Raw genomic sequence first — 21,203 nt, 5'->3', positions numbered from 1 at the left:
TGCAGTGTCTTCTGAGAATTAAGTTAGCCTTTTCAGTATGGTTATTCCATTTGCCACCCCGTCCGATTGTTATCCCTAGATGATGAAAGGAAAGCACCTTCTCAATCTTAATATCATCTACTTCTATAGCTACTTTGGAGTGAGGGCCACAGGTCTTCCCACATTGTATAACCTTAGTGTTTACTTTATCATTAAACCTTGATGGCTACAATATTTAACAAAGTGGTCTTTAAGTGTCTTCAGGCCGGATGGAGTACGTGAGATGAGATGACCAAATTATCTGCAAACAATAGTGCAGATATCCTCTCACCACCTACGATAGGGGTATCGGATGCTTGCCATGGTAATTCATCTAATACCCCATTAAAGAATAGGTTAAATAGAGTGGGAGGCAGAATGCATCTGACTGACTACTACCCTTTCGAGTGGATTTTCATAAGAAAAGGAAGTTGAGAGATAGGACAAAAAGTTATTCAAGTCAGTTAGACCTAGTGAAGGTTTTTTCAATAGTGGTTTCATCACTGGCTGAGAACAGAATCACTGCAATCGAGGGGACGGAGGGGGAATCTCATGCGCAGCTAGAGAAGATTGTGGAAAACATAAAGGCTGTTGAGACCAAGAATGAGTACCTCGAAGCTGGATCCTATAGGAATAATGTTCACATTGTTATGCCTGAATGAACCTCAATTTCCAACATAGCACTGTTCACTGAGACTTGTTTTAAAAGAAATTCTTCAGCATTCTCCCTCCTTTTCGCAATTCAAGTGTTGCTACAGGGCCTCGCCTTCGCTTCCAAAACTGGGACACCCTGACAGACCCATATAATGGATACTTTTAAATTCGTTTGTGATAAATGTGTCTACATACTTTGGTGTACAAATACCATTGAGTTAAGCGTCTAAATACAGACAGTAATGGCATAAAGAAAATCAAGGTGTGACAATATTCCAACCAAGATGTGATGCTAGAACAAGAGGTAATGAGACCGTTAAGTTTGCACAGTCAGTGAGGCATACATAGAATTATAGATGAGTTGCTATCAGCTGTAGGTATATATTACACTGAGAGGCTCTGAGTTACAATGAGAATGAATATAGATTTGTCTGTTGTCACTCGGGATTTCGGTGTGGAATACATGCTTTACCTGAAAGGTACCCCTCTATAATTGTATGCCGTCAATGCCCCCATTGCTGTGTCTGCTTTCCATCCCCTGTGCTGTCCTCTTTGGCAAGCATTGCAGGGAGGGGAGAGTGGCGGTTACTATGTAAAACATACATTTAAATATCAGGTTCCTTCTCACTTCACCCCACAGCAACACAAACATGAAAAGAAATACCTGTCGGAGATAATGGCTCATTTCCCTACTGTGGTGTCATGGCAGTTAATGATCAATTCCATAATCCTAGACCATCATGACATCACAGCAGGAGGATACACTATTCAAGAAGGGAAATAGTTGCTAATGGCGTCCTATGGAGGCCATACCCAACAAGAATGTTCATATTAGAATGCGTTAGCATGGAACCACTGTTCAAATGTAGTTGAGAGGGCAACATTTCAGACTGAGTTCGAATAATGCCCGATAGCTACAAGATAGCGATTCTGATATGAGAACAAACGAGTTGGAGATTACAACAGACAATGGAAATGGCAAAACTGAATGGGCTTCGTGGTCCTAGTGCTTTTAATTATGCAGGCTCTAAAAGCTAAGTAGTTCCAGTTGACCTATGACTATATGGTGACTTTTCTAATTCATGGATCACCAACGTGTACGAGGAAAGATATTTATTGTCAACACACAAGGTTTTCCCTTAAAGTCCTCTATTCGACTACTTGAGGAACTCTCCATTCGTTTTTTAAAAGTTGTAGAATTCCTAACATGAGCAAGCACATCTGAATGTAGTTTGAAACATTGCATAAGCAAGAATCAAACAAAATTAAATTATGGCCTGATAGTAAACAGAGAAGCCACAAATTGGTACATAATACAGAGGACATGGTACCCACTCCACCCCATCTTAATTTCGCAGATCTGCAGGAAAAAACGTTCAGAGGGTGCCAGACGACCACGTAGCCCCACCTACCTAGATTGACAATAGCATAAACAAATTAATTGCGAAAGTGACTATCAGTTCGGATTTGTTCCCAGAGAGTCTGTGGGGCCTGTGTTTGACCTGACATAAGTCGGATACAATCGTAAATGGGCCCATATGACACATAGATGTTGTGGAATGGGGTTGAAGATTGTAGTTCTCCTTACATTGTTTACACCAAATTAAATTGTAGTGTCATTTACACACAGAGAGTGCTCCCACTGCCAGGACAGGAAAACACATCTCATGGCAGTTATAGCTACAGAGATTCATTTGAGTGCGTCCTTGGGGAAAATCCCAGAGACCACCCAGCAAGTACTCCAGTGGATTTAGCTTCACAGTGACTTCCACAATCGCCTTCAGCAAGAAAGCAGAAGTTCCACCCTAGAAGGCACTCTCAAAACATGTATGAAAATAGCAGCCTCTTCTTACTTACAATTGGGAAATTGGACCATGGCTCTGTATTGAAGGATGCCACTCACAGGTGACAAATGAGCTCTTAAGTACCTTGACCAGTTTGTGCATTGAGTTTAGGGAACACCTGTGGAAGTAGGAGCCGTCTCTGCCTCAACTGTGCATTCGAGAATTGAAGACCCCGTTCCTGCAGACATTTGAACGTAGCAGAGTGGGGCACAGGCCAATTGGTACACAGAAGAGACTATGGCCCTCATTACGACCCTGGCGCTGGACCATGGTGCTAATAGCACCATGGTCCATGCCGGTAACTTACCGACTCTGCCATGGCGGAATGGGGAATTACCGCCCCATTCCGAGGTTGGCGGAGCGGTAATTCCCCATGCCGCCATGGCTCTTCCCCATTCCGATTTTTGCCCCATAGGGCTCAATGGGAATGGGGAAGGCGCTAAGTACGGTGCCGCAAATTGCGGCACCGTAATTAGCACCAAGGTCCCTTTGCGGGTTGGTTTTTAACGCCTGCAAAAAGCAGGCTTTAAAGTCTCCAACCCGCAAAGGGACCTCGTAATCAGGCGTTAAGGGTTTGACTGCGCCGCCACCTTTTACGGCGCCGTTAACCCCTTAACGCCTGGGTTGTAATGAGGGCCTATGTATGCCTTTGCAGACCTAGGTCTTCATAACCCACTTCAATAAGGTAGTTTGTGGAGGCTCAGTAGCAAATCGGTAGCACCCCTGGAGAGTCTTAAACTCCTTGTTCTTCCTGTAATAATGGAATTCTTTGTGCAGACTGACAACCTTTCCTCTGAACACCACTTGGGTCACAACAGTCCAAAGTGTACTCTTCTATCCGTCAATCCTGGTGGGCCAACTGGATGTGCATTCCCCCTAGCCACACTGACATCCTGCAACTAGCAGTAAATGACCAGCACATCAGAACACAAAAATAACAAAACTTTACTTTATTACATTTGTATAGTGCAACCATAAACCAATAGGTGTGAGGGCGCAGACAAAACACATAAAAGAGAGAGAGAAAGGCCGATAGATTTATAGGAAATGGAACTGCTGACTAAGGGCGACTATTTGAAGAGGAAGGTTTTAAGGCCCTTCTTAAAGGTACTCAGGGCTGCTGAGTTTCTCAGTTGATCTGGCAGAGTGTTCCAAAGCGCCGGTGCCGCAGCGGCAAAGGCACCGCACTGTGCTTTTTTGCTTTTAACCTTGGGCTGGTGGAGCAGGTTCTGGTTGTTGGACCGAAGATTTCTAGCTGAAGATTTTAGTCCAATATACCTTTGAAGGTAGGAGGGCATCTTGCCCTTAAGGCATTTGAATGTGATGACCATAAGTCTAAAGGAGATTCTTGAGTCCACAGGCAGCCAGTGTAGCGCTCGCCATGCCTCGGAGAGATGTGCCCTGTATGCGAGACCGGATACCACTCTAACTGCCACATTTTGGACCACCTGAAGGTGGTTAATGTTTTTTTTACTGGAACCTGCTAATAAGCTACAACAATAATCCAGTTTGGAGCCAATAATGGCTCAGGCGATGGTCTCTGCGTTGGTTTGGGAGATGAAAGGTTGCAGATGGGACAGCCGTTTAACATAATAGGTGGCGGAGGATACAGTACTGGCTACATAGGATTTCATATTGAGTGATTGATCCAAAACCACGCCCAGGATTTTAACCTTAGGAAGAGTGGGGATTAGAGCGTCTCCCAGCTGGAATTGTTTGTAAGCTGAGTCTAGTTTGGCTACAATGCTGTCAGATCCCACGACCATGAGTTCCGTCTTGCTACGATTAAGTGCAAGATTATTCAACATCATCCATTGTTCTATCATGGCAAAGATGCGATTGAGTTCTTTTTCGTCCTCAACATGCTGACCTGTAAGAGGGATGACACATTGAGTGTCATCGGCATAGTTGGAAAAGAGGATGCCCTCATGGGCAAGATGGGCAAAAAATTGAGACATGAAGATGTTATAAATGCACAGCGACAGACTGGCGCCTTGTGGCACTCCAAACAGTGTCTGGATTGCTGGTGCTTTGGCATTGTTGGCACATACCCTGCTAGATCTGTTGGATAAGAATGAAAGTAGCCAGTTGGTAGCGGCTTGCGAGCAGTTGGGTACGGACATGAGCCTATCTGCTAATATGGCATGATCGACGAGGTCGAACGCTGCCGATTGACCTAGAGAGATCAGAAGGGAGATCTTTTGGGAATCCATTCTTTGGAGTAGTTGTGACTTAAGATCAAGAAGCGAGGTCTCCGTACCAAACCCTTGTCTGAACCCTGAATGGAAAGGATTGAGAATAGGGTGGGCGTTGAGATGTTGCGCTATTTGAATATAGGCTACTCGGTCCAGCATCTTAAGTAAGAAAGGAGTGTTAGTTATGGGCCTGTAATTGGTAGGGACGTTTTGATCCAAGTTGGGTTTTTTCAATAAAGGGGTAACCCACGCTTGTTTCAAATCATCTGGGACCGTACAATTCTGCAACGAGGCATTTACAAATTTACATATGGCTTGAACAAGAAAAGGGGGACAAGTTTTCATGATTGTCGAGGCACAAGGATCACCTGTACAATTAGTTGCCTTAAGTTTATTAATGATGGATGCCAACTCCTCCTCTGATATAGGTGTAAAACCAAAGATGGGGATATTGGGATCCCTAATGAATGTGTTACTAACTGGATGGATACCCAGTATGTCAGAAGCAACATTTTTGGTTGCTATAGATTCCCGGATACCATCCAGTTTATTTGCCATAGCATTCTGGATATCCAGACACCACTCGTCATTTTTGATGATAGCAGATAGTGCCGGTTCTGGGACAGCCTCTTGTTCTTTCAATATTTTGAATACTTCCTTAGAGTTCGATATAGCCTGATTGCAGTTATGCCTGCATGACAAACCAAGACATTTTAACATACTATAGAAGGGACTGCTCTTTTACATGATGTGGCTAATGTCATTTTACAGAAGCTGAAAGTGTTTTCACAAGCCCCTCTGAACTCTGTTATTGAGAACATGTTCTTCTAGCATGCCTCAGTGATTTCCCATCCTGCCAACAGATGGAACAAGACAGTGCAAAGGAGTCATCACAATTAAAAAACTGTTTTGAGACTGATCAGCTAACCCTGTAGAGTGGGTGATACAAAGAAGACTTCTCGACTGGTTTGTGGAATGTAGGTGGCGATTGAGTAAGAGATTGTGATAGGGACGGCCCAAACTTTAATCAGTTGCTGTGATTGAACTTGTTGGAGTTTGAGGTCTGAGCACTGGGAGGAAGAGCTGGCAGGCTCTTGAGGAGGTAAGCTGTCTCCTTAGGAGTTTAGAAGAAGTAGGTATTGTCTTTGTGTTGATGCAGAATCTTGCTGGAGAAATCATAGCATAATTGAATGCCAGCTCACAAATGCTTGATGTGACTCAACTTTCGGCCAGCATTTTGAAGGATGAGGTAAAACCGGGGATAGATCTTGCATTCTTGATATTGTAGATACCCCAATTCTCTGGAACTACAAAGTATCTGGTCACGGTTGGTTTTGTTTGGTTTTCTATCAAATGTCTTGCGCAACCCCTTTGTGGAATATATACCCATAGTTAATTGCTACCTGTTAAATAGGTTTTCCTCTGATGATGGGTGTGAAGAGACCCAGGCTTAGTGGGAAAACAACAGCAATTATACCATTATATACTAAGAGCAAGAGTAATTGTAGCGATTTATTATACTAAAACATTAAAGTATCATTTCTATTCTAGAAACCCCAGAGGGCCTCAAGTAGGACAAGAGAAAAATGTCCAAGTCCAGCTAAGTACATCTAAAAGTACATTTTTAGGAGTTTACAAAGTCTCCATAAGTGCCCTGAATTGGAATCTTTGCCCCAAATCCCATAGGTCAGTCATGTTCATGGGTAAAGTTAGGCAAGTTCTCCCTGTGCTCCACATTTGCAGCAATAGTGACAACCAGCCAGGAGGGAAACCTAAGAGAGTTGAAGCCCAGAGTTTGTGAACCAGCTGGTCAGTAAGAGCTGGTTGTGGATTGAGTATAAGGCCCGCTCCATACAGTGGCGATCAATGGTAGAAGGGGGGCATCAAAGCCCCACTGCTCCTACACCGACCCAGGGGTGCAGTGAGTTTTTTTTTTGTTAAACCTTTATTTATGTGACTTGACAACACACTAGCAAACAGAGATGGTCACAGTGTAACAACATAATAACTTTACACAATGCTTACAGTACAGTGTTAGGATTCCGTACACATGGAGAGGGTTGGATTCAAAATAATGTAGGGGAGCCAGGGTTGAATAAAACACAGTTCACAGGGCAGCGGGGAGCTGGGGGGGAGGTGGATTCAGTATCCGAGTTCGGGGTTAAGGCGAACATATAACTTTGGAACAGCCGCCAAATGTCCCTCGGTCTTGAGTGTGGATGTTGCAATGCACCCCAGGCCTCTTCGGTGTCGTGCACCCACGTGACTGACCTGAGCCACTGTGCATATGTGGGAGCATTAGGGCGAAGCCAGCACATCAGTGTGCAGCGTACAGCCAGTAACATGCAGAGTCCAGCTAGTTTCTTAGAATCACGTTCCAACTGGGGAAAGTCATGGAATAGGCAGCGCATCGGGGAGGGCTCTATAATGTGGTCCAGTATGGTCGACAATGTGGAGCATATTTCGGTCCAGTATTGTGTCAAGCGTGTGCAACGCCAGAGCATGTGGATGTAGGAAGCCTGATCAGCGCCGCATCTGGGGCAGCTGGGAGGAAGTTTGTGAAACATGTGATGTAGTCTACTTGGCGTGTGATGGTGTCTGTGCAAGTTATAGGACACATCATGGGTGCGAGCGCACATTGGGGACCAACGTTCATCAGAGATCTCAACTCCGAGATCCTCCTCCCACCTAAGTCTCAGTTTAGTTGAAAGAGGGTGCAGCTCTAGTTTGTAATAGGGTATAAAGCCTTAATATTTTCCCTCTGAAGGAGTCACAGGAGCACAGCTCAGCAATTATGGGTTTGTCAGGTGTCAGTTTAGGGAAGTTGGGGTATCTGGCTTTGAGATTCTTCCGGAGCGAGGAGTATTGTAGCCATGCCGAGGGCTTTGTTTAAGTGAGAGAGAGAGGTCTGCCCACTCAAGGAAGTTGCCCTGTTCATAGGCATCTCAAAGTGTCAAAAAGCCTGCGAGATACAATGGATTGCGGGACATGTGGAATAGCAGGGAAGAAGTTCCAGAGTGGGAGGTTCCCATGGAATGGGTGAGGTGTGTTGACCATTGTCCAGATCTTGGCCAGTGCCAAGGAAGTCCTAGTCACGGGGTCTTCTGAGTCGGGGTCAGTCGAGCCAGGTTTAAGGATAAGGGAACCAATCACACGATCACTAACCGCTAGTTTCTCCAGTCGGACATGGGGGGGGCGGGGGTCTATGGTGATGAACCAATGGGAAGCGAATTGAGCTTGGGCTACAATCCAATTCCTAATGAAATCAGGGGTGCCAAACCCACCCAGTTCCTTAGGAGTTGTCAGTGTTGCCAGCTTGAGTCGAACTGCCCCGGAATGCCACAGGGAGGTGTTGGTTATTTGGCGTAGTGACTTAAAGAAGTCATCTCCTGACCACAAAGGGAGATTGATGAATCGGTAAAGAAATTGAGACAGTACCACCATTTTAAGTATTCCGATCCTGCCCGCTAGGGAGATGGGAAGTCTAGTCCAGCTAGCAGTTTTAGTGGCCCGGTTTGTGAGGTAATTCCGGTAGTTGTCCTCCTGCAACTTTGCCGTATGACGGGAAACTGTCACCCCCAGGTAAGTGATGTTGGATTGGGACCATGTGAATCCCTCTGGATTGAATGGGGGTTATGCAGAATCTGTGAGTGGAAATGATGTAGATTTAGAACAGTTTATCTTCAGCCCAGATGTGTGTCCAAACAGGGTCACATCTCTCAGGATCGGGGCAAGATTAGTTTCTGGGGAGCGGATGTAAAGGAGTACATCATCTGCATACAAGGAGACAATATCGGATTGGCCCGCCGTGTGCAAGCCTCTGTGAGAGTGTGTTCATCAATATTCGGGCCATATAAGTTCAAGATGGCTACCTCATGGTTTTTTAGACTGCCTATGATTAATACATACCTCCCTAGCGGGTCGATCTGTGAGTGGGAGCATGAGAACTTAAGGTTCCTTTGTATCAGAGTGAGGACACCACGGCTTTGGGTGGAGTAATTAGTGTAATACCTCTGGGGTCCCCATTGTTTAGCACATTTTTTTGCATTGTTCAGATCGGGCGTGAGTCTCTTGTAAGCATAAGATTTCAGCCCCATGGCGCTCAGCATGAAGCTGTATCTGCCGCATCTTTCTGTGGTTACCCAGCCCCCTCACATTCCAGCTCATGAAGGTTAAGCTACTATCCGCCATTCGTGTGGGGATGTTGGTTGGATTTTAGTCTAAGGATTAGCAGTAGCCACTGCCAATCCAGCTTGGGCGGGCATGTCGCCCTGTCCGTGTGCCTGTAATATGATACTGTAGTATGTGTGACATCTCTGGTGGTCGTCAAGACTTTTTTAACATAACACCCCAATTCTCCCCGCCACCCACATCCCTCCCCCAAACAGAGGAATGATACCCCAACAAAACCCTAAAACCTGGCAGAACCATAACAACAATAAGCTCTTCGGCATCAACGCCTGGGGGCCTGATAGCTGGCCTGGCGGTGATGCAACTGACTGGGGGGAATATATGGAGGTTTTCATTACCAGTCATTTGACCATAGTGATTAGCATGGGTAACATAATCGGATCAACAGTTCAGGAGGAAGGCAAACTCAGATTGTTAGCAGACTTCGGTGGATCATAGCCTCAACTGTAATTAAGGCGACATTGGGCCCGTTCCCGGGCACAGGCATGGGGTGTGATGATCGGGCCACGTTAGTATCGTCGCACAGTTGGGACTCAGCCTGGGAAATGTTCATCAATGAATTTTGAGGCCTCCTCAGGGATCGTAAAGAAAATGTCTGATTCATGTGTTCGATTCTGAGTTTGGCGGGAAATGGCATGTAGTATTTAACCCCTTGATCTCGGAGCCTTCTTTTTACTGCATACAAAGGTTTTGCGCTCCTGCTGCACTGCCACAGAGAAATCAGGGTAAAGATGGATCCTTGCAGCGCCCAGACGCAGCTCCCCCTTGATTCTAGCTGCTCTCAGGAGAGCATCACGGTCCCGGAAGTTTTTAAAATTCGGGCTTTAATGGGACGTGGAGGAGCGCCAGGCTTTGGTTTAGCCGTTAAGGAACGGTGGGCTCTTTCTACTGCAAACTGTGGGGACGGTTTCGGAGTGTCTAAGAGTGTCACCAACATGTGTTCCACAAAGTTTTCCATTGGCTCATGTATATTGTCCTCGGGGACCCCGATAATGCGCAGATTATTGCGCCTCGAGCGGGATTCTAAATCATCGTTCTTTTTCTCAGCCGCCAACATATGAATAGAAAGGGATGATACCGTGGCCCGTAAGGAATCCAGCTCGTCCTCAGTGGCTCCCATTCTGGTTTCTATCTCGGCCTCTCGTCCATCAGTCTTCTCGATGTGTGCCTTTATAGATGAGATGGTGCCATTCATATCATCAAGCTTTGAGTGTAAAGTGGTAAACCCCTCGCAAATATATTCTAGCATCTTCTGCGAGTCATCCGGGGCCGGCGAGGAGGATTTTGCAGGTATCTCATCTATCGTTTCGGCCATTGGCCTAGCTGGGGTCTTTGCAAACATATTTAGGGAACTCTGTTTCTTAACCGCACCCGTACTCTTGGTCATGGTGTCAGTGAGGGGAGGCTCCAGTAACGCGGGGCGTTGTGGGTGGCTAAAGGCAACAGTTATTGCACCTCCGGATGTCACAGGGTAACTTAGGCCACCCTGGGCAGCCAGCCAGGGGGGGCCATGCTGGGACCACACAGGTGTATTATGTCCTTAGTTCTTCCTGGGTGTCTGTTACTTCCATGTGCCCGTTCCCCTGGACCTAATGTCGATGAGGAGGGGTTCCGGGGCCACGGGCGGGTGTGGGTGGCCCAAGCCGACAGTTATTGTCCCTTCGAGTAAAGCAGGATAGCCAATACCACCCTGGACGGTCAGTCAAGGGGGGGCGACGCTGAAATCACCAGAGTGTGCAATATCCCTGGATCCTCCAGTGGTTGTAGGGATACTGTAGGAGTGGTTGTGCCCGTGTGCCACCATCCAGGAGTTCCGTGTCTATTATAGGGGCCAGCAATCTCTGTCTGGCTGTGCGCAGGATAGGTGGCCTCCAAGCCTTGGGTTGGGGTTGTTAGTGGAGCACAAGCTAAAATAGACTCATATAGGTTGCTGGGATCGAGGGCACAATTCAATGCAGTCTGCCCCCTAGTGCTGGCGGATGATGAGTAGCGGGGGGAGGCCTCAGCCGCAACAGACCGTTCCCAGCTGCAAGCGTCACAGCACCAGTAGTAATTGCTGTATGAGGCCAAGGCCTCACACCACGGTGAGAGGGCGGCAGCTATGGGCCCCCCTCCGTGAGGATCGGGTCCCGCACTCCCCCCATCCCCCTACCGTGTCCGTGGCCACGCTCCGCCAGCAGGGGACACAGTGATGAGCGGGAGCGGCAAACCCCGACGCGCCGAGGTCCTTCACAGCGTTGCAGGCCAACAGCAGCCCAGGGCCCCCCCGGCCACCAGCAAGGGGAGCAGGGCCAGGATGCTGGGGTCAGCGGCAGTCCGGGTGCCCCAGTAGTAGGCCAGCAGGGCAGCACCAATTAGGGAGGCGCCGCAGAGCACCGTCAGCAGGCTCAGTGCAGCGCAGGGCTGGGGAGCTTCTCCCCCATGCAGGCCGCCGCGCCGCGGTGCAGGGCAGAACCAGGAGGCCGTGCACACCAGAGCCGCAACGCGGGGAGAGGCGCCGGGTTCCCCTGCTAATGTATTTGCTCCGTATCTCAGGCACCGGTGGTCCTCATTGCCCGCGGCTTCGTAGGATCATGCACCAAATATATGAACTCGGTCCACCGAGTGGTGTTAGCAAAAAGATCAGTTATTTCCTGGATTATTTTTATGAGAAAGTAACCCCAGTCCGGAGGCCGGCGTCTATGCTGCCAGTCTCATCGCACGCAACAGCGCCCCTTGGGAACAGTGAGTTTTGAAGCAACTATGGGACAAGGATCAAGACAAGAGCACAGTGCTGCTACTCTGAATTCACCCCAGGAACGTCGGGTGCACAGATGGGTTTCGGTGTCATGTTTAGGTTCGGCAAGCAGCGGTTGGGGGCTCTGGACTGGCGTCACTCAAACCTGTGAACTAACAGACAGATGTTAAGGATTTGAATCAGGCGACACACCTTGGTCTCGGCCTACGATGCAGCGCACAACTGAAATGCTTCTCTTTTTATATTGACTCAATATTGAGATGGTACACCACTCATATCCCACCCCCTTTTCAAATACCCCGGGTCACAATGGACCATGAACCAGGCTGGTTGGTAAAATAACATTTTTATTTATTTATTTTAAAATTCAAAAGAAATCCTACACTTTTTTCTTTTTGTTTTGAATTCTGGCTTTATTGAGTTTTGTCAAACAGAAAGAACTTTGGTTTACGTCTACATTTAGAGTACTGTAGTATATTGATATCATACATTTTGTTCATACATTGTGAATAACTTGGAACCTTAAACATAAATTGTACATTTCAAAATCTGTTTTCCCCCTCCCCCCACCCACTCCACATGGCAAAGATTAATTTGTAAGTTTTTTCCATGGTTCCACTTTTCCCATCAGTTTGATATTTCGCTCCCTTCGTTTCACAATTGTTTGTGACCCAACTCAGAAGGCTTTATGGCAGGCAATGCTACATTCGTGAGGTTTACCTCGTAACCCAGGGTCTGCTGTACTTCAGAGAGGGGCATGTTCCTTTGATCGGTATAGGTTCATCTTGGCGCTTTCTAGTGGGAGCTGGGCATATATTTGTTGACAAAATTGCACCACATTAATTCATTTTGGCCCGCTCTTCCATGTAGAGCAGCTGTAATCCGCTCCCTTGTTTATATATTCGCTGCAATACTTGACCATTCTTTCTGACTCATATGTACATATTTTATCCCATGTTTTGGGATTTAGTTCCTTCCCAAGGTCCCTTTCCCACCTTTTCCTCAGGTTGTCTGTCGAGCACCTTCGTGCGTCTAGTAGTGTTTTGTACATATTTGAGATTATCCCTTCAGTCGCTGTTGTTGTGTCTAATAGTTTCTCAAAGGGGGTGAGGTCTCTGAATTTTAATCTCACCATTCTTTTCTCATAAGCGTGCCTTTTAACTGCATGAAGGGGAAAACCGGGAGCAGATGAATCCCCAACGCCTCCTCGAGTTCTGTAATCGTAACAAAAACACTGCACCTACATAATTGTCCCACTCTCTCGGGGCCTGCATCATACCAGGTATGAAATTGTGCGTGGTCTACTATTTCTTCACGTATTCCTGGTGACCATATGTGGCTTAGAGGTGAGGGCCATGTAGGTATACCTTTGATCGCAGCTCCCTCTTTTCAAATGTCCCATAATGTGCCGAGTATAGGGTGAGTTCGGAGCCCATGTGATAGTTTCTTTCTCGGAATCCACAGCCACACTGCTACTGTAAGCGGAGTTAGGTTGTGGTTGTCCAGTTGGACCCATTGTAAACCCCTTCTCCCTCTCAGATGTGGGATCAATACCCTCAGTTGAACAGCTTTATAATATAGCAGCAGGTCTGGGAGGCCTACCCCGCCCTTCTCCTTAGGTAGAGTGAGAGTGTCATATGGTATTCTTGGCCTCTTCCCCTGCCACAAGAAATTTAAGGTCATTTTGTTTGCTTCTTTAAAAAATGTGTCAGCAATTTTTATGGGGAGCATTTGGAATGGGTATAGGAATCTCGGCAGGCAGACCATTTTGATTGCATTCAGTCTTCCCATCCAAGATATCGTTAGTTTTTGCCATTTCGTCAAATCTTCCCGGAACCTGATTAAGAGTTGGGGGAAATTGGCCTCATACACCTCGTCCAGCTTTCTGGTCAGGTTTATTCCCAGGTAGCAGAGGGTGTCATCTTCCATCACTAATCATAGGGATGTCAGTGTTGCAGCGTGCTCTGGAGTTGGGTCTTGTAGTGGAAAAAGGATAGATTTGGATTAATTTTGAAGCCAGATAATGTCCCATACTCTTCAATCAGTTGGAGTGCCCTTGGTATTGATGTCATAGGGTTTTTGATATGGACCAGTAAGTCATCGCATATAGGGCAACCTTGTATTCTGTGTCTGCCGCATGCATACCTTCTACCTGGGGGTCTGCTCTGAGCACCTGGGCGGGTGGTTCTACGGATAGCGCAAAGAGAATGGCTGATAGGGGGAAGCCCTGTCTCGTACCTCTAGACAGGGTAAACCGCCTGGAGCATTCCACATTGTCCATCACAGAAGCCTTTGGGGACGAGTAAATGGCCTTAACTCACTTACAGAAGGTTGGGCCGAGACCTACCTTCGCTAGAACTGCTTCAAGGAAGGACCATTCGACCCTATTGAATGCTTTCTCAGCATCTATCGATAGAAGCACTGGGTTGGTCGTCATTGTCCTCGCCTCATGGATCAGATGGAGCGTCTTGCGCATTGTCTGCGCCTTGCCTTTCTAGTATGAAATCGACTTGATCAGGGTGTACTAATTGGGGCATAAGGCCTTCCAGTCTCGCTGCCATCACCCTAGTGTTGACCTTTGCATCCATGTTAAGGAGGGAGATAGGGCGGTATGAACTACACAGCATGGGGTCTTTACCTTCTTTGGGTATTACTGAGATCAGTGCCTGTGAGAATGTGTCAGGTGCCACTCCGGTTTGTATGATTTCATTAAATAGGTCGACCAGGAAGGGGAGAAGGGTGGGGGTGAAGGTCTTATAAAAATCCTGCCGTATAGCCATCATTTCCTGGAGCTTTCCACATCAGGAGCCTTTTAATTGCTTTTTCCACCTCGGCTGACGTGATGGGATTGTCCAACTCTTCTGCCGTTTGTCGGGGGAGTTTCGGCATGTCTATCTTCTGTAAATATTGTTCTATCTCAGTTCCCCTCATTTCCCCCTCCGATGTGTACAAGTGCTCATAAAATTTGGCGAATGCCTCTGGGATGTCTCTCGAGTCTGTTCTATAGTGGTCATCTACTTCTTCTATGGCCGCAACCCACCTTTCTGCCCGTTGCCCCCTCAACCTAGCCGCCAGCAGTGCATCTGCCTTGTCACCCTTCTCAAAATGTTTTTGTTTAAGAAACTGCAGTTTATGTATCACCTGTCCCTCTTCTAGTGCCTTTAGTTCATCTCTTTTTTGTGCTGCCTCCGCTAGTTTCTGGGGTCTCTCGTCTTGTGCATTCCATGCTGCCTCGTCAAGCTGGGTAATCTCCTTCCAGAGTGTATTTTCTATCAGGGCCCTTTCCCTCTTTTTCACTGCCCCTTCTTTAATTGGAATCCCCCTCCAGGTTGCTTTTGCTGCCTCCCATACCATTCTTTTAGACACCTCTCCTGTATCGTTTGCCTTAAAATACTCCTGGATTTCCTGTGTAATTTCCGCTCTGAATATCGTATCTTTCCAGAGTGATTCATTACAATGCGACTTCGAGTTTTTTTGTGGTAGAGCTTGGGGTTCGACGTCTACTGTGACCATGTCATGTTCTGACCACGTGATCGGGACAATATCGGAGGCATTTACTACTTCATTTATCTTCTTCGAGAGGTAGAGGTAGTCGGTTCTAGTGAGGGTCGAGTGGGGGCCGAGTAGCATGTGTGCCAGGCGTCACATAGCCCATACAGTCGCATCATCTCTACTACGTCTGTCTGTCCTCCGTCATGCGGGAGGCCTGCTTCTGGGTTGCCCGGGAGTCTATCAAGCTCTGGGTCGACCCACAGATTGAAGTCCCCCCATAACAATATACCCTGTGGCTTCTAACATTATCTTCAGGATTGTGTGCTTGAGGAAGCGTGCTTGGCCAGCTTTGGGGGAGTAGAGAGTCGCTAATGTGAGAGTTGTATTGTGTATTCTGCCCACCACTACCAGAGTCCTACCCTCCACATCCGCCCATATCTTAGTCAGTACGAAGTTGAGTCCCCTTCTCACTAATATACCCACTCCGGCCCTTCGCAGGGGCCGGAGCTCCAATGTTCTGAGCCTAACCTGGAGTGGAGAACCTTGTGTTCTTCCCCCCCTATGTACTTGGTTTCTTGGAGGAAGAGGACGTCCAGCATTGCCCTCTTGAATTCTCTGTTGACTAGGGATCTTTGTCATGATGCCTACCCCCAGGCATCCGGACCAAGTCCATCAGCCCCGGGAGCAGGCATCTAGACATTTAGTAAAACCTCAGCAGCCCCGGCTAGGGGCTATCTGGGTTCAGTCCTGGCACCTAAGGCTCCAGGCTCATAGTCATTACTTACCTCAGGCAGACCATGCTGCAAATGACTCCAATCCAACATGAAGCCTGAAAGGGACTATTTTTCTACAGGGACTATTTTTTACTCGGGTGTGGTTCTAGGGACTTCTTACCTGGGACTACTTTTGAGGCTATTTAAACCACACCGACCAGCAACACACGCTTCGCGTTATTCTGCATCCAGTAGCGTAACACTCACCGTGCCTGCAGCTTGCATCCAGTCTTCTGCCACGCCTGCCTCGAATCCGGAGCTCCTAAAACAAAGAGGAAAGAAAGGGACAAGGTTAGAAAACAAACTTATTTCTATTCCACACCTGATTCTTGATCCATCTTGTCTCCGGACCTGTAAAGAACATCATTTCTGCATGCGCCGCACCTCCAGCTGCAGCGCCGCCCCATACTCACCAGTCTTCACAGCATCCTTCGGGTCGGCGCTGCCTCCATCATTTCTTTGCCGAACTTCGGCACCTAGGAGACAAAAGAAACCCACAAGGTGAGCCGAGGGAACCAACAAATATAATTCTTACCACCATAGACTTACCTGATTTACCACCGGAGGCATCCTTTTGTGACTCTCCATATTTTCACGTGCCGCATCTGTAAAGAGAGACAAAACAACACGTTTTCCTCGTGTACCGGACAGCGTCGGGTAATACAGACTTTTACCTGAGCGCCACCAGCTGCCACAAGAGCATCTTTTCACGAGCCACCTGCAAGACAAGAAAGGAAGGAGGGAACAAGAGTGAACATCGGACATATTGAACTCTATGAACTTAATACTTACTGGTCCTCACCAGGAACCTCAGAGTCAGTACTCTCCGGAACTCTCCTGAGCCTTCAAACCAGTGAAGTAACTGGAATCGACGCGCCCCTGCAAATCCACGCAGGATGGAGAGCTCATCTTTCAAGAATATAAGGTGAAATTACTGTGAGGGCATTTTGGAGGTGATTAGTTGGGGAGGACTGTGGGGGTGCCATCACTTGAATCCACAAGTGGCTAAATCCATCTCTCCACTTGCAGGAGAATATTTCTACGGGTTAAGCAGACAAGATTAGGAGGGCAGATTTAGTCAGTCATCGCTGCACTACGCATCACGTGGGTGGAGACCGCGCAGCTGTCCGGGTCCGACCGACGCCCCTGTGGGAGCCAGGTGAGCGTAACAATCTTTTGCTGGGTGAATTCAACCCTTTCACGTTCAGTGTGCCCACCTTAAGTGTCCTGGGCGTGTCATTAGTCAGTGTCACTGCCATAGCCTTTCCTTCATCTTATTCTTTGTTCGTGAGGGCAACATACTTTTTTCGCATATCATTCTCTTTTTCTTGGAACTGCTCTGAAGTATCGTAGACTTTGCCATAACCCTTCCCCATACCCTGCTCCCCCCAGAACCTCCCCCGTGGCGTCCGATTCAACCAGGTCATTCTCACCTAGTCAATTCCAGACCACCAGTGTGGGACGTGCAACCCACGATCCCTTCTTTAAACACCTCAATCAACCGTGAGCCCCCTTTTCGTCCCCCCTTCCCAATAACTCAACTTTATACATCATGTGTTAACCAACTTTTCATGCACTTTCACCCCTTATCCGCAGTCTCTGAACTGGTCTTTTGGTTAGAGCATTTCTCGTTTACCTTCAGATGGCGTCCCATTGATCTCTTCCTGTCCTGTCAACAATTTTTTGTTTGCAGTGGGATGATATTATCCTGAGTGTTTCGATGTTGTGAGCAGTCGCCCAGCGTTTCGGATCAGGTCTCCTATTAAGGAATATGTAATGTCGGTTATCATTTTCCCGAGGTGCTTCACTTCAGAATTCGGCGTCCGGGGAACCATTCACTCTCCTGTATTTTTTGGAGCCTGGGATTTTCTTTCGCCTCGGTCCCTGGATATGCCATGGTCACTCCTGACGCCGTCCTTCCTCTGGGTTTTTTTTGTTGACCTTGTTAGTGACAAGATCTGTAATGCAGGTGGTTATGTACTTTTCAGTCCGTAGTCGTATGGTGTTTGCCTCCCACTCAAACGTGAGGGAGAAAGGATATCCTCGCCGTTAGCGCACCCCTTTCTCCTTAAGCCACCTGGTCAGCAGAATGCACATTCTCTGCATTGCTAAGGTGAGCGAGTATAAATCTTGATAGATCATCACTTTCACGTCGTCGAGAAGGAGTTGTGATGTGTTTTTGGATTTGTCCAGTATTCTTGCTCTATCGGCATAATTGTGGAACCGCACCAGAACTGTTTTTGGGCCACCCGCAGCTTCTCCCGCTCTATGTATTCGAACAATTTTAGGTTTGTCCACTGTGTCGTCGGCGAACAATGTTTTCAGGATCATGTGAAGGGTCTTTTTTAGATCCTGTTCGGTTTCTCCTTGACGATTCGGTATGCCAAAGATTCTAAGATTGTTGCGTCTCTCACGGTTTTCCAAATCGTCCATCTTTAAACAAAATTCTTCCTCTTTCTTCCAGATCAGCCAGTCTCATATCCATCTGGGACTGCAGTGTATCAAGGGATGTCTGGTTGTGTTCGACCCCATCTAGCCGCTCCTCTAGCTTGTCAATTCTATTCGTTATTTTATCTATTTTGCCCCCAATGTCAGCTCTCATGTGCTTCATTTAATGTAGAAGGGCCGCGACGTCGGCTTTTGTCGCGGCTGCTTCGGTGCCGGATGCCGCCATTGTCACAGTTGGGGTGCAAGCTATTTCTTGGTTGGTTGGGCTGTATGAGTACTTGGCGAGCTTATGTTGTATGGCTATGTGCTAGTTGCATTGGGATTGGTATCCGGAAGTTTGTTTTATCTTGCTTGCCGTGTGTGGTGCCTTCTGTGTAGTCCGGTGTGGATCAAGTTTGCTCTGCTCGTTGTCGAAATACATGAGTGAGTCTGTTTGTATCAGGTCGCAGGACTCCGGGCCTTTCTGGATCAGTACTCGCTACTATAAGTGGGCTTGTATTGGTGGGCTGAGCAGCAGTGTCCGAGGTGTAGAAGCGTCAAATGGGAGGGGGAAAGATCCTTGTGCTTTCAGTGTGGGGTCTCCTTTGTTTAGTTCTGCACCGCTACCAGGCTGTGACCACTGAAGGGTCTGTACGCAAGGTTCCGCTCCCTCTGATATAGGAGTGTCGTAGGTTTCAGAGGCAGGCACACGCCCCTCAATTGGGGGCCCAGCCCTCTGATTGTCCTCTTTGGTTGCGCACCTCTGTTCTGCAACTTTCAATAGGTTAGTGAGAGGCTCCACCCGGGTCTGTGTATGGTCTGGCATTTACCGGAACTTTCTCCAGAATTAGGTCATGGTCGCCTCTAGTATTGATCTGGTTCCTTCGCTTTGTGCTCTTGCCCGAGCCCAGCAGGTGGAGGAGGTCAGGTATTGTATGGTTGGTGGAGCGGGGTTTACTGCCTCTAATGTTGTGTAGATTCACAGTCCAGTGGCTTCAGGGTGATTCCAGGATTCCTTGTACGGGGGTTCCAACTGTCCACTTAGTAGATAGCACTGTGACAGTCTTGTGTTTGTTCGCCTTTGAGGTGCATGAGAGGTTTCCTCCAGTGCGCTTCTGAGTAGACCGTAGGTTTCAGGGGCAGACACACGCCCCAAGATCTGGGGCCCAACCCTCTGATTATCCGCTTTGATTGCGCCCCTCTTTTTCTGGAACCGGGGTTCCACCAGGGTCCGTGTTTGGCGGAGTGCTAGTTGGGGTCCTTTGCAGGGTTAGGTTGGGGTCACCTCCAGTGATGACCCAGTTCCTTTTGCGTTATGTGATAGCCCCAGGTTAGCAGGGAGGGGCGGTCAGCTATGGTGCAACTGGAGGCGTGGGGCTTCGGTGGCTCCAATGTTTTGGGGGCTCGCAGGCGGGTGACTTCTGAGTGATTCCAGGATTCCCTGGGCTGGGGTCCGTTCCCTCCGCTTATTGTTTGGCGGGATCTCAGGCCTGTGTTACCTCGCCTTTGGGGTATTGGGGTGGAGTCCTCCGGTGCAGTCTTCCCTAGACTTACCACCTCCGGGGTGGTGCTGGGTAAAGTTGTACTGCGTGGGTCTGTTGTCTACTGGGGGCTGGGAGGCCTCTTGCCCTGTACTTGCTGCCTGCTGTTGTGCGTGCCTCTCTTTACAGGTGGTATGCTATGCAGAATTTGGGCACAATGTTCCATTCTGGGCTTTTCTATCGTGCGTGTGCAGGTTGGTGGGCCATGTGTCTATAGCCTGCAGTGTAGAGGGGCTTGGGCGCGTAATATGATGTTAGCAGCGCCAAGCCCAGAAATTGCCTTCGATAGACTGTGCGCACGGAGCTGCAATGATTATGATGGCACGTCAGCCCCAGCAGCCCGTTAGAATATTAGTGTCTGTCTCTGTGAATCAGAGAGCGACGTGCTACGGGCAGTGTTTCGAGTCTCCAACGTTCCGTCTCACGGGTCTCAGGGCAGTCCGCACACACCTTCACTGGAGCTCTGGTTCGGGGGTACTTACAACACGTGTGCACTCCGGGTCACCTGTTTATGGGTCATCACCCCCAGCACACGTCTCCGGGAGGTGTCCGATGGCACCATGAATTCCTGTTCCGCACGGCAAAGTCCCTCACGTTTTGGGCTGCCTGCTCGTGCTTTCTCTTTTTTCCGCGAGTCTCCGTCTCTGGCAAGGGGTTGGGTGTGGTTCTCAGCGTCGTGTTTAGGCGTGAAAATTGAACCGATTTTCGCCCGACTTTTTCCTCCTCGGGGGCGGGGGGCGTGTTCCCTAGGCACACCAGCACCTTTATTTTGGGGGGGGTGGGGAGTCCACACGTGGGTGCTAAGTCACTTGTGGGGCCATGGTACACGGAGCTCACACAGCAGCTGAGCTCATCTGTGCGCCCCCTGGTGGCCGCCCCAATCATACACTTTTTAATATGGGGCAGCAATCACCAATGAGGTGATAGTTGCAATGAGAATGTGAGCAATGCACTGGGTTTAACCATCTAGTGAAACATATACACAGCACAGCGGAATAGGAACACTTTTTGGTTTAGGAAAGATAGCACCCAAGTTGGAATTTCCCCCTGCAATGTTCCCTCAACCCACAAATAATCAATACGGAGTGGATAAACAGAAGCAGCGGGTAATCAGGAATGAGAAATAGGAAACATAAACCAAATCTGATCTTCCCTGCCCAAATAAGAGAGAGAAACGGATTTTAAACCCCTTGCAATGTTATGAAATGAAACTCGGAAATGGGCAAATAAATAATGAATGTGTGTTAAAAACCTTGAAGCAAATATAATTCCTCACTAAAGCAACAATGCAAACACACTAACAATCTCAAAGAATGGATTACCAAAAGCAT

At 48.0% G+C, this 21,203-nt stretch overlaps 1 protein-coding gene across 3 annotated transcripts in view; it reads left to right on the top strand.

The window, feature by feature from the left end:
* Positions 1–21,203, top strand: part of UBE3B (ubiquitin protein ligase E3B) — a 2,019,282-nt gene that overhangs the window by 703,892 nt on the left and 1,294,187 nt on the right. The gene's annotated exons all lie outside the window — the stretch shown is intronic.

This window comes from Ambystoma mexicanum, chromosome 10 (assembly GCF_040938575.1).
Source record: "Ambystoma mexicanum isolate Mex_15411 chromosome 10, UKY_AmexF1_1, whole genome shotgun sequence".
Classification (NCBI taxonomy): domain Eukaryota; kingdom Metazoa; phylum Chordata; class Amphibia; order Caudata; family Ambystomatidae; genus Ambystoma; species Ambystoma mexicanum.
This window is presented reverse-complemented; position numbering and strand designations above follow the sequence as displayed.